Below are 12,962 nucleotides of genomic sequence, written 5' to 3'. Positions count from 1 at the left end.
ATATGTAATTTGCCAGGATCCTACACTTATATATTGTATTCCAGAGAAATAAAACCCCTGGATTCATAAAAATCAGAAGTGGCCTCAGTTAAGCCTGAAATTAATCACTCCCCTACTAGAATTTCCTTGTATGTAAAATGGAATATATTAAAGATTTTAGAAGTTATTTTCAAGTAAAGCCTGAATGCAGTAATAATAAATAAAATAAATTATTTTTCTAGATACACTGTCTAAGAGATTAAAACGAATTTTGCACTTCATTGGTGTGAAGGTCAAACATACAATTGAAGCTTAATCTTGAATATTATCACAACTACTGCAATCAGTGTTTATAATGTCAAAGGGCAAAATCTCTGGAAGATAGCAATGGATTGCTTTGAGCAATTTTGTACCTCTTTGATGTTTGTAATCAGATTAAAAAGTGCTTAAATCCTTTGTAGGTTTTAACTGTTAATTTTCTTTGAATTCTACTGTTCTTTCCTTGTCCAGAGAATAAAGGTTAAATAACTACGTGGCACTTCAGACATTTCTTCAGAGGCTTATATCATTTTTTTCAATGACTAAATGTGCTTGTATTGATCAACTCGCTTGGTTTATGCTATTAAGTATAGCAGTCAGTTACACACAGAGAGATGTAAAGACATGATTTGATATTTATTACACAATTTTGTCCATTGCTACAGAAATGAACACAGGACTTTGAGATCCTTCCTGTCTCTTTCTTTGTACATTCTGCTTAATCGATTATTCCCTTCTTGTGGCATCCATTGGTGAAAGGGGAAGGATGATGAAAGAAGGGGACAGTTGATGAAAACAGCAGGCTCCTGCAGATGCCATGACCCTTTGATTTGTAGGAACAATAAGTTGGCCTTATATCTATGCTGCCAAACTGTGGATTGTGTTGAGTTTTAAATGAGAACTGCTCCTCAGGAGTTCACAGTTCTAATTCCTATGCCAGCAGCTTCCCCTTTATCACCACCATAAGAAAGTCTACATCCCACCAGGCCCCAAAGTACTAAATTGAAATCTGTATTAAAGTCGACCTCAAAACAAAACAAAACACTGACACCATTGAGTTGACAGCAGAAATTGTATTTTGGTTATTTTAGATATACTTATGTATTGCGATGACTTCCCCAGATGCTTCTCCCAGATATCTCTCCAGATGTTATTTTGGATGAAGATGAACCAGTTCCGGACACATCAGAAGGGCAGTTGGTCAATGGCTCCCAGCAGCCATTGGAGATAGCAATAGCAATAGCAGTTAGACTTATATACCACTTCATAGGGCTTTCAGCCCTCTCTAAGTGGTTTACAGAGTCAGCATATTGCCCTCAACAACAATCCGGGTCCTCATTTTACCCTCTCAGAAGGATGGAAGGCTGAGTCAACCCTGAGCCGGTGAGATTTCAACAGCCGAACTGCAGAACTGCAGTCAGCTGAAGTAGCCTGCAGTGCTGCATTTAACCACTGCGCCACCTCGGAGAGTGATTTGGCTAAAGCACAGGTGCAGAGGACAGCTCTGAGGCTGTTAAGATGGGAAAGGATGCAGCTGCAGCTGGTCAGCGACAAGGAAGAGGAACTGCCTTCTGCATTGATCTAAGAACATGTAGGGCAGAGAAAAGTCAGGAAAAGCTAAGGTCAGTCATATTACTCATGAGAAGGCAGTATCACTCCTCTTGATGGGCTGCACCAGAAGCTGAGCTACTTAGCACAGCAAACAGATGGAGATGATGCTGGGAAAAATATGTTTGTTTCCTTGCTGTGTGTTCTTGCCTTGAAATTCGGATTGTGTCTCTTCAGCTGTTACTTTTTCCTTACCTTGCCTCATCTTTGCATGTGGATTTGTCTGTGGATTTGTCTTTGTCTTGGAACTAGCCTTTTCCTTTGCAATTTGTTTTTGCATATTGGGCCTTTGCCTTGAGAACTAGTGTTGACTTCATTTGGAGTAGCCTGTGGAACTCATTGGGGTTGATCTGGTGCTGTCACAGGGAATTGCTGGGAAATACCAATTCAGGCTCCGAAGCCTTAATAAAATCTGTTATGGCAGATTATCTTGTGCACTAAGCTCAGGTTGGAACATAGCCAGCGTAGTTCAAGGTTATCCAGGCCTAAAATTTCAAGCCTAGTGGTGTAAGGAATTTTATTATGAGCAGAGGAGTTGAGTACTCTTCTTGTAAAATACCTCTGGATCCTCTCTAATGTTTTAATGACTGAAATGCAGTGTGGGTTCCAGACAGGTGAGCAGTATTCAAGTATAGGTTTGGCAAAGGTTTGTATGCCCTAGTTAGCAGCATAGCATTATCAGAGAGAAAACTACATAAAATAAAGTTGACAAGTCTGAATGACTTTTTGGCAATGTTGTTACAGTGAGCTCTGAGGCTTAGATCTGTCAAAATGAGTACTCCTAGGTCTTTGACAGAGTGTGAGTCGTCTTTTAGATCGTTTCCGCTTGTATTTGATGTTCTGATTTTTATTGCCAGTGTGTAGGACTGAGCATTTGTTAGCAGAGATTTGAAGTTGCCAATTGTTTGACCATTTAGATACATAATCTAGGTCATTTTGAGGGGTAGTAGAATTGCCTATGGTGTTAAATAGTTTTACATTGTCAGCAAAGAGGATGCAGCTGCTTATGATCACAAAGATTGTTTAGGTAAAGTAGAAAGAGTGTTGGTCCTAGAACTGCCTTGGGGAACACCAGTATAAACTGGTGCAGGGTTAGGTATCGTGTTTCCAATTTTGACTACTTCTTGCCTGTTTGAATGCAGCTATCCACTTGTACAAAGATCCAGAAATCTACCATCTATTCAGAAAGAGTGCAACCCCATTAAGAATAATGACTGAGAGTAGTGTTACCAGATACCTGGTAGTCCCAATTAACAGAAGCTTTGTCTTGACAGGATTTAATCTCAGGCTATCTATTCTTTAAAATCTTCCCAGCACCAGTTTCCATGTTTCAATTTAGGGTGGTATTGAGAATTATAACAAGACCTAGAGGGGCATAATTACTGCATCAAGATCCTGATGAAGATTCATAAGCACCATCATTTTATCCACTGTTTATCCACTGCAGGATAAAAGCCTCTTCCACATGTTTCCTATCAAATGAAAGTGTACAATATTATCAAGAGAGTAAAAGAATTGAAATGGAAATGGGCTGGTCACATAGCAAGAAGAACTGTTGGCAGGTGGACCAATGGAATTGTAGAATAGATCCTTGATGAACATCATTCATGAAAGAGACTTAAAACAAGATGAAGGTTATCTATCAGAAGACCAATGCTGTTTTGAATCTGTGAGCGGTCTGAGTCCTGACTGGATTTCTCTAGGAGTCTGTGTAGCTGATTCCCCATTATCTTCTCAATGACATTTCCACCAAAAAGTTTGGGGATAATGTGAAAACAGAAAGAAGGAGTATTATGTTGTTCACTGCATTGAGTTACTTATAAAGTAATAAAGGCGAGATAAAAATCTCCTACATCTATATATATATGAAATATATGATTGGATTGAAAGATATCTTCTCCAAGAGAAGGTACACAGCCACCTCTTTAAAAGATTATGTGTTGTACAGGAATATAATTTCAAGGACACTGCCCTTGCTTTCTCTTAAATCAGTTTACTGATTTGTGTTTTACTAACGTAGAGGAGTAGCTGCCAGACTCCAGAGCAATAGCTTAATCTTATGCAGTGAGCAGCAGAAGATACAAAGATTCAGCAACAATAAAACTGTATTGATCTCAAACTTTGTAAAAAAATATATCAATCCAATGTTAAGTCACCCATACCAACATACATACTGCCCAGGGTTGAGATGGCTGAACCTGGGTTGTTGGGAATGACAGCTATATAGCATGGGAGATTGGAAGAAAGGCCCGGAGTCTTCCTGCAGATTTTTTTTTAATGCTTTGCCACAGGGCTCATCTCACATTCCTTCCACATCCCCTCAGCCTTTTGCTGACCTGTTAAATTGCAGAATCAAATTGACTTACCTCCATGGCAGTTAATAACTCATTTTATTTTGGTCTCTGATCTTTCTTGAATTGCTTCCTGGTTTCATGCATCAATGCACACCCTTAGCATGTATCCAGCTGGAGACCCTATTCTTCTAGACCCAGAATAGTGATAAAGATATTTCTTTCATTAATCCACTCTTACTAGTTTAGTAGGAGTTTAAAACTATTACTTATGTCAGTTTTCTTGCTGTCACCTAAAGTTCAGGAAAAGGTAAAATTTAGCAAAACTATAATTGATGGCATAGCACCATCCCTCAAAGAAGCATTAACCATCTACACAATACAGCTATACAAACCCTATGGGAGAGAGGAATACAGCCCATAGTGACATGTTCATTTCCTTGAATTCTCCAAACTGAAAAAATTTCAAATTGACAGAGATGCTGTCAATCTCCAGCTGACATCCATACAAGAGCAAAAATAAAGAATCACCAGCAAATAAATTTTTAAACACATTTGAATGACTTGCAAGTGCTTTGTCATAGCCTTCTAATTTAAGAAAGGCAGGAGATTATGATGGGAAGAAAATAGAACATTAACTGCCTCTCCCTCCAATCCCTGCTGGTCTTCTATCTATTTAAAGCTCTTGTTTTTTAATCATACAGTAGGCAGTAAATGAAAATTCAGTCAAATTTATTCATTCACATCACAGGCAGCATTAACATTCTTTTCAAGCCTATATGTCAAAAGCTCTCTGAAAATAAGATACATCAGTCTGTTTTGATTTTACAGACAAAACAGAGTTTTTCCCCAATCAAATCAGCTTTAAAAAAAGAAATAAAAAGAGTGTGAACATTTACAAAAGTTAAACATTAAGCAGTTTCTCCAGACAGCCTGTGATGCTAATATAGAGATGACAGCTTTGGGAATAGAGAAGAGGTAAGAATAGATGATTGTTAATCATTGGAGAATTACACTTTAAAGGGACACGTTGTATTGCCTCAGGGTGCCATCTGTCTATCTAGCTGACAGCATGAATGGACCTGACACTTCTCTATGAAATGTTTGTTCTTCTTTTGAACCTTAAGAACATGGGCAATATTGTTTTTCTCTTAAATATCTCTCTTCCTCTTAGAAATGAATACAGATCAGGGTTTCAAAACACTCTTCTGTATTAGATGTCTCCTTGTATATTTAACAATAATTTCCCAAAGAGATGTCAAGATTCTGTTTTACTACTGTGATCTGAAAATTCAGTGATTTCTCAGCATTGTTTCCCTTAATATCAAATATAGTTACTATCACCTATAATTTTTATTTCCTCATGGTTCAATTGTTATTATCTTTTCTGAATGCCTGGAGAGATTGTTAAATGTGGGATACAGCTGATCTGCTGACATGGAAAGGATATTGTTTTCCTCCCCAATGCAGTGGTGCCTAAACCACTATTAAAGAGACCATGATGACACTTGTGTTCTTATGGATCAATATTATAACCAATTGTATGTCTCAGATCCATCCTGTAATACTTTAATTAACTCCTATACCATGGTAAGATTCAAATTTTTTTACTACCGGTTCTGGGGGCATGGCATGGCTTGGTGGGCATGGCTTGGTGGGCTGAACAGTTTAGCATCTCTGTCCTATACGCTGAAGGCTATATTCAAGGAGTGTCTTCCCACCTGCTGAAGCTCGCATCTCTATGCAGCACCCATGGCAATATTTGAAATCTCCTGATTGTACCATTTTATCTCATGCCTAGAGGCAGTGAGGGTCTGGATGAAGGACAAAAGGCTTCAGATGCACTCCAGCAAGATTGAGTGGCTCTGGATTTTGGGCCTACTGGTTCGAGGTCAATGCCTTTTTTGGTACTGGATGGGGTAACACTGCCCACAGACTCAGTGGCTGCCACATTGATTCTGGATTCAATTCAGGGGACTGGATTGTCTAAGAGACTACCTCTCCCCAATTACATCAGCCTGTCTCATTTGACAGAGAAAGCATGTTGTGGGTACCATCTGCCGAGGACCTATATTTGGTGGGTCCCAGGAGCTGGGCTATTTCTGTTGTGATGTACACTCCATATCCCCCTCCACAAAGTTAGGTTAACTCCATCCCTGTTATCATTCCGGAGGTCCTCTCAAGACCTGGTTATGACCAGTTCCATTCAAGCCAGGTGCACTATTTGATCTCTCTCTTAGTTTGGAGAAGTTAGTGTTAGAACGGCTGTATGAAGAAGCAGAGGCGTCTGAGGTAACAGTAACCGTTTATTGTAACAAGAACGAATTGCAACAGTAACTAACAGTAGACCGGATAGCCTCTGGAGTTGTGCTAGGTAGATCGGATCGTCTCCGGAGTTGTGCAGCCTTTTATACTCGGCTGTCAAACTGTTTAGCCAATCACCTCGCGTATGACAGCCCGGCAACTGGCAGGCGCGTCTGATTGGCTAAGACGCGCCTGGCTGCTGCCGAGCTGTCATTCGTAAGTGTGAGGCTATTCAACACTTAGGTCCTCTATGTTTTTTATTTTCCTTAACTCTACTCATGAACTTTGTGTAGCATAGCCTATTCTTCCTGTTTGGCTGCTGCTTCAGCTTACCAAAATGACCGAATGTTACAGTCTATCAACTGATAGATACTGTATATACCTTCAAAGATTTGGATAGGGCTGCAGTTCACTGACAGAATAATTGCTTTTAATACAAAGTGTCAACTTCAATTGCTGATATTTCTATACACTGTTAAGATGGTCCAGTGGTTTGACTTGAGGTATGGCAAGTACTTTTATTCTATGGACAGAAAACTTCAAGTCAAGGAAGTGATTTGATAGCTTTCAATGCCAGACATTCTATCATTGGATACTGACACAATAAAACAAGTGTGGTATCATGGATGTAAAAATTTCTACTAACAAGCCGGAGTGTTAAAAAAAAAAGTATTTTATTGCAAAGTTTCTGTGCAAAATAATTCTCTTTCTATTATGACAGTTAAGGTTTTTTTAAAAAGTCATATTAGCAAGCACACACAAATTAAATTTAAATGGTCTCCTGTAATCAGGCTGTATGGGCAACAAATTATATTCAAAATGAATGAAGTTTCTGTTCTTTTTCTGCCCAAAAACTCTTGCTTTCCAGCACAATTGTATATTTTTTTCTTGTCCATCTTTACTTGTCAATATCTAATTTATATTTCCTGGCATTATATAGTCTTTCCATAATGTCTTTCTCCTCCAGTCAGGAATCCTTCTGTAATAAAACTCAACATATTCAATATCCTATTGGTATTTTACATATTTCTTTCCTAACCTTGGCATTTGAGATGGGAGGTAGGATAGTTACCATAATCTCCAGTCAAACAAATTAAAACTAGATAAAGATACTGGGATTTTTAGCTAAATTCACTTGCATAGCTGATAGGGAAAGCTGGTCTAAAGTTTAAACTCATGGTTGATGCTTATATCAACAGAACTTCCCTAAGTCTTAACACCCAGTAATCCTAAATTGTTCATGAATGCAGGTATTTCTATATAGGTAATCCTCAACTTATAATCACAATTGAATCCAAAATTTCTGTTGCTAAGTGAATTTTGACCCATTTTCTGACCTTTCTTGTCACAGTTAAGTGAATCACTGTGATTGTTAAGTTAGTAACTGGTTGTTTAGTGAATATGACTTCCCCCTTGAATTTGTTTGTCAGAAGGTTGCAATAAAGGACCATGTGACCCCGAGACACTGAATTGTCATAAGTATGAGTCAGTTGCCAAGTTTCTGAAATTTGATCATATGACCATGGGAAAGCTGCAATGGCCATAAGTGTGAAAAATGGTCATAAATCATTTTTTTCAGTGCTGTTGTAACTTTGAATGGTCATTAAATCAACTGTTGTATTGTAAGTCGAGTTCTACCTGTAAATTTTTCTTAATTTGAATATGGCAACTAATTGGAGCAGAAAAATCTTTAGAAAAAGTATTCAAGTACAATTAACTAATGGCTAAAATCAGGGGTGAAATCTACTTCCCTTTGCTACTGGTTCGCAAATGTGAGCGCATGCCTGCACTTGCTCTGCTTGTACGTGCAACCTCTGTGCATGTGCAGGACCTCCTGTACATGTGCAAAGCATCAAAAACGTGAGAACATCCAGGCGGGTGGGCAGAACCTGCTACCGAGTGCTCCTACAAAGGTAAGTGGAACAGCGAGGGGAATCCACTGTGCCACACAATTTAGATTAGTTAGAAAGAAGGAAATCCTGTTTCTTGCTAATATAAATCACATGTCACAGCTGATCATCAGAAATACTGGTTTGCCCAAACCAGTAGCATTTTTTTTACTACCGGTTCTAGTGAATCAGTCCAAACTGCTGCATTTGATCCCTGGCTAAAATTTATTTGGTTCTTTCAGCTTCCATAACAGTCCAAAGACTCAATTGTTGCTTCTTCTCCTCTCATTTAACAGGTTGAAAATTTAGGTTGAGAAATGTTCTTTATATCTATTGCTCACATATCATTTCTTTTGAATGAAAATAAATTTCATAAAAGGAACATATGGAACATGTAGCCAATTCTTGGTAGTTGGTGCATAACTTTATTTTTATAACATTAAAAAGCCAGATATTAAGGTCTTCAGCTATCTAAACAGTTTATTGTCAAATATTGGATTTTTCTTTTTCTTTTAATGACATATGTTTAAAGCAACTTATGAAACATAAAAACACTAACTGCTAAAACAGTTCATAGATTCAAAGCCTAAATATATATATTTTCATCAAGGCTTAAGTGCTTTTCTTTTAAACAAGTTTCACCTCCCTTTATTTACTGTAATGCTAATCTTGCCCTGTGTTAAATGTCCCCAAGGGAAAAATATTTGGATCTAATTATAGTGGTAATACAATTCCCAACAATTTGTTTTGCTTGGCTAGTTGTTAATTTAACTACTTAAGACCTTTTCACAGAGACATAGGATTGACAATTAGCAGCCCAATGCGTTCACCTCTACACCACACTGGCTTTGCATAACAGATAAAAGAGCTCTAATTTTCGGCAGTGTCATAAGACTAAGTAGCAATTCTATTGTTAAACCCAACACAGCTATACACAGTGAATAAATCCAAATGAAGCTAAGGATTATTATTGATGAATATTCTTGAATGGACATCTTCATATTACTGAATATAGAAAATAGAGCTGTTGATTACTTCATGCAAATAAAGGTTGTAATCTATCACTACATGTGGAGAAATAAATTATGGAATACACAGTAAGGTACAATAGATTAGTTTCTCTAACTTGTTTATGATCAAATATAAGAACACACAAGGGTACCATGTACTATAAACTAACACTTTGTAAATTTGATAAGTCTCAGATAAGTATGAAAATCAACATGTAGTCATAACTTGAGTCAGCAGTCTCATGCTTGTTAGGACAAAGTAGTGTTGTCCACTACCAGCTTAATAGTTAGTTTGACTCAGTGGTGGGATTCAGCCAGTTTGCACCACTTTGGGAAAACCGGTTGTTAACTTTCTGAGCAGTTTGGTGACCTGGTTGTTGGAAGAAATCATTAGGGCAGAGAATCAGTTATTAAATTATTTGAATCCCACCACTGGTTTGACTAGAGGTTGCACTGCTAAAAACAGTGCAAAAGAACACAAATTAGTTGTTTGTGTAGTTATGTTGTTTGGGCTGTAGAATTAGGAGTTACAAGGTTTTCCTAAATAGATAGATTTTTGTTTGATACTTGCTAGTGAAGATGGAATGTTGTCTCACATTAATAGAAGTTCACAAGATTAACCAGAAGGTATTCTCCCTTATTTTAAGAAGACATAACTGTACAGATATGTTTGGACTTAATCAGTTGGTAATATGTTCCTATGTTTCTGCTTTCAGTTTGCTGTTTTCAGTTTTTGTTGTCATGTTTTTTCACATTCCCAGTTTTTCTTCTGCCTATTTTTTCTCTTTTCTTAATACAACTCCTGTTATTGTCTCTCTAGAACTGGCCTGCCTTTTTTCTTTGTGTTTGTTTTTTCATATGCTACCAACTTACAAGCAAGTATAACGCTCATGATTAAATTTAGTAAATCTTAATAAAACTTAAATCTATTCTGGCTGCTTATTGAGGCATCTTATATTGTTTCTTTTAAAGGCTGAGATGAAGTTGGTGATCCAAAAAAGCAAACAGCAGTCACAGTGTTGGAATAAAAACATTTCAGTGCAAACCGCCAATGTTCTCAGTGACTGAGTTCTTGCTTGGATTATGTCAAAAATAGCTTTTAGAAAAACAATAACTCTTGTAAACAGAATCCTTAAAGAAAAAAATAGTGAATAGTTAGGCAATTCCATTTTTATTAGTATCAAAGGTCAGTTTCAATGGTAGCCATGATCCACAGCCAATTTTTTTTGGGGGGTCAGTGATAATACTGCAGTTACCTTCAGCTGTTCCTTAGGAATAATCTCTTTGGAACTACTGCAAAGTAAATATCAATCAGCTTGGGTCTTCATGGTCCAAGTGAACTTCACTCCTGCCGATGTTTTAGCTAAAGGCTTCTAATTAGTGCTAAATTACAAACTGTATCCAGTACATTAACACAGTGTCAATTAATTAGCATAAGATTAACATACATTTACTTTTCAATGAAATATGATTGCAGAAGAGCAAACTGTTTAGCAAAATTGAAGGCACCTGTGCTGCCTTCTTTCCCTGCCATTGAAGCCTTCTCTCCAGCCTGAGCACAGCAGAAGTGCCAATAAAGCTGCAAACTTCACACTAGTGTGGGAGGTGATGTGTGTTTGGGAACTCTAAAGACACCAGCAAACTACCCCTACACTAGCCTAGGGGTATCCAACCTTGGCAACTTTAAGACGTCTGGACTTCAACTTCCTGAATTCCCCAACTAGCATTCTGGGAATTAAGGTACACAGATCTTCAAGTTGCCAATGTTTAACATCCCTGCATTAGCCAAAGAAATGTGTTTTTTTTTTCCTTCTGAAGAATTGAATGGTTCAAAAGAGATGAAAAGGAGTATAGAAGCCCAGTAAGACAAAGCACAACAGAAAAAAAGATGCAAGAGCTTTACATGCTGGCAGTTAACAAAAAAGAAGACATCTGAGAGAGGAGCCTGGGTTTAAGAAAGAAATATTGAGCATAATAGCAATTATGCAATAGCAGCATAAAGCTAAGTACTGTTTATAGGTAATTGTAATAGATACAATATGTAATGGTATAAACATTGTCATAGTAATAGTAATAGCAATAGTGTATTGTAATTGTTATTGTAATAGTATAAGCAGGGATGTCAAACTCGTGGCCTGTGGGCTAAATGCATCACACACTGCCCACACCTATGCCCCATATAGCAAAGAAGAAAAAAGTCATGATAGATCACGTGACGCTGCCGTGACGACACAGGTTTGACACTCCTGGTATAAAGATAGCAATAGAATAGATGAAGCACTCACACACATCACTTTCTAAATGAAAAATAAACCATGGAAGATTCTCCCATATAATGAAAAGATTGGCCCAAATTCTCAACTTAAAGACTTTGGGCTAATCTTCTTATTACATGGGAGAATCTCCCATTGTTTATTTTTGGTTTATCTTTTGTGATGAATGAAATTTGACCGTGAAACGATAGAGGACACTTACATTTATTTTATTATTTATTAAACAAATTTGTACTTCCTTTGTTGCCTTTCTATCAAGTGTATTGAGAATGCCTGTTTTAGGAAAGAGGGACTGCAACATTTGGGAAGGTAAAATGGGGAGGGTGGGATGAGGTGTTTTAGTACCACTAGGGGAATAGAAATGGTGGCATGAAAGTGTCATTTTCATGAATTCCAGTTTCTGAAGCTTTAAATCTTTGCATCTTGATCAGAACTTAACAATAGCTTGAACTATTTTAATCACTGATGCATCTTACAAGCATGATTAAAAGTATTCAGAAAACTGATTATAAAATCAATTATATGACATCATGCCATCTGTATGCTGTCTCTTGGATTTTTAACACAAAAAGAACAATAGCTTGATTGATAGTGTTAGCCCATTACATTTTTAAACAAACAAATACACATAAATACTTAGAACAAAGGCATATTTCTGTCAATATTATTCTAGGATTCAGTCGAAGTAGACTTTTTGCATGCTCTTATTGGACAGATCGGGGACTGATGTTCTGATATGGCTCAAATGTGGCACTGATGTGGCTCAGTGGCTAAGATGCTGAGCTTGTTGATCAGAGAGCTCGGCAGTTCAGCGTTTGAATCCCTAGTGCCACGTAACAGAGTGAGCTGTTACTTGTCCCAGCTTCTGCCAAACTAGCAGTTCAAAAGCATATAAAAAAATGCAAGTAGAGAAAACAGGGACCACCTTGGTGGGAAGGTTAGTGTTCTGTACACCTTTGGTGTTTAGTCATGCCGGTCACATGACCGTGGAGATGTCTTCGGACAGCGCTGGCTCTTCAGCTTTGAAATGGAGATGAGCACCGATCTCTAGAGTCAGGAACGACTAGCACATATGTGTGAGGGAACCTTTACTTTTACCTTTATTGGACAGATCAAAGATGAAGGAGAATAGGTAGTCCTTGACTTACAACAGTTCGTTTAGTTGCAGTTCAAAGTTACAATGGCATTGAAAAATGTGACAATTTTTCACATCTTTGACCTTTGCAGCATCAAAATTCAGATGCTTGGCAACTGGTTCATATTTAGGAGCACTGCTGTGTCCCAGGGTCATGTGATCAACTTTTGCGACCTTCTGACAAGTAAAGTCAACGGGTAAGCCAGATTCACTTAACAACTGAGTTACTAACTTAACAACTGCAGTGATTCACTTAATAACTGTGGCATGAAAAGTTGTTAAATGGGGCAAAACTCACTTAAAATGTGAAAAACAGAAATTTTGGACTCAATTGTAGCCATAAGTTGAGGACCATCGGTACTATCTAACTCAAGAGTATTTTTGTACAATCCCAAATTGGGAAGAATGAAGGTGATTAAGTAAGCTATAGGGAA

The sequence above is a fragment of the Thamnophis sirtalis genome, unplaced genomic scaffold, assembly GCF_051295495.1.
Source record: "Thamnophis sirtalis isolate CommonGarterSnake01/CBP01778 unplaced genomic scaffold, rThaSir2_p1.2 scaffold_11, whole genome shotgun sequence".
NCBI classification, from domain to species: domain Eukaryota; kingdom Metazoa; phylum Chordata; class Lepidosauria; order Squamata; family Natricidae; genus Thamnophis; species Thamnophis sirtalis.
The sequence above is the reverse complement of the archived record's forward strand: the minus strand, read 5'-3'. Positions refer to the sequence as shown.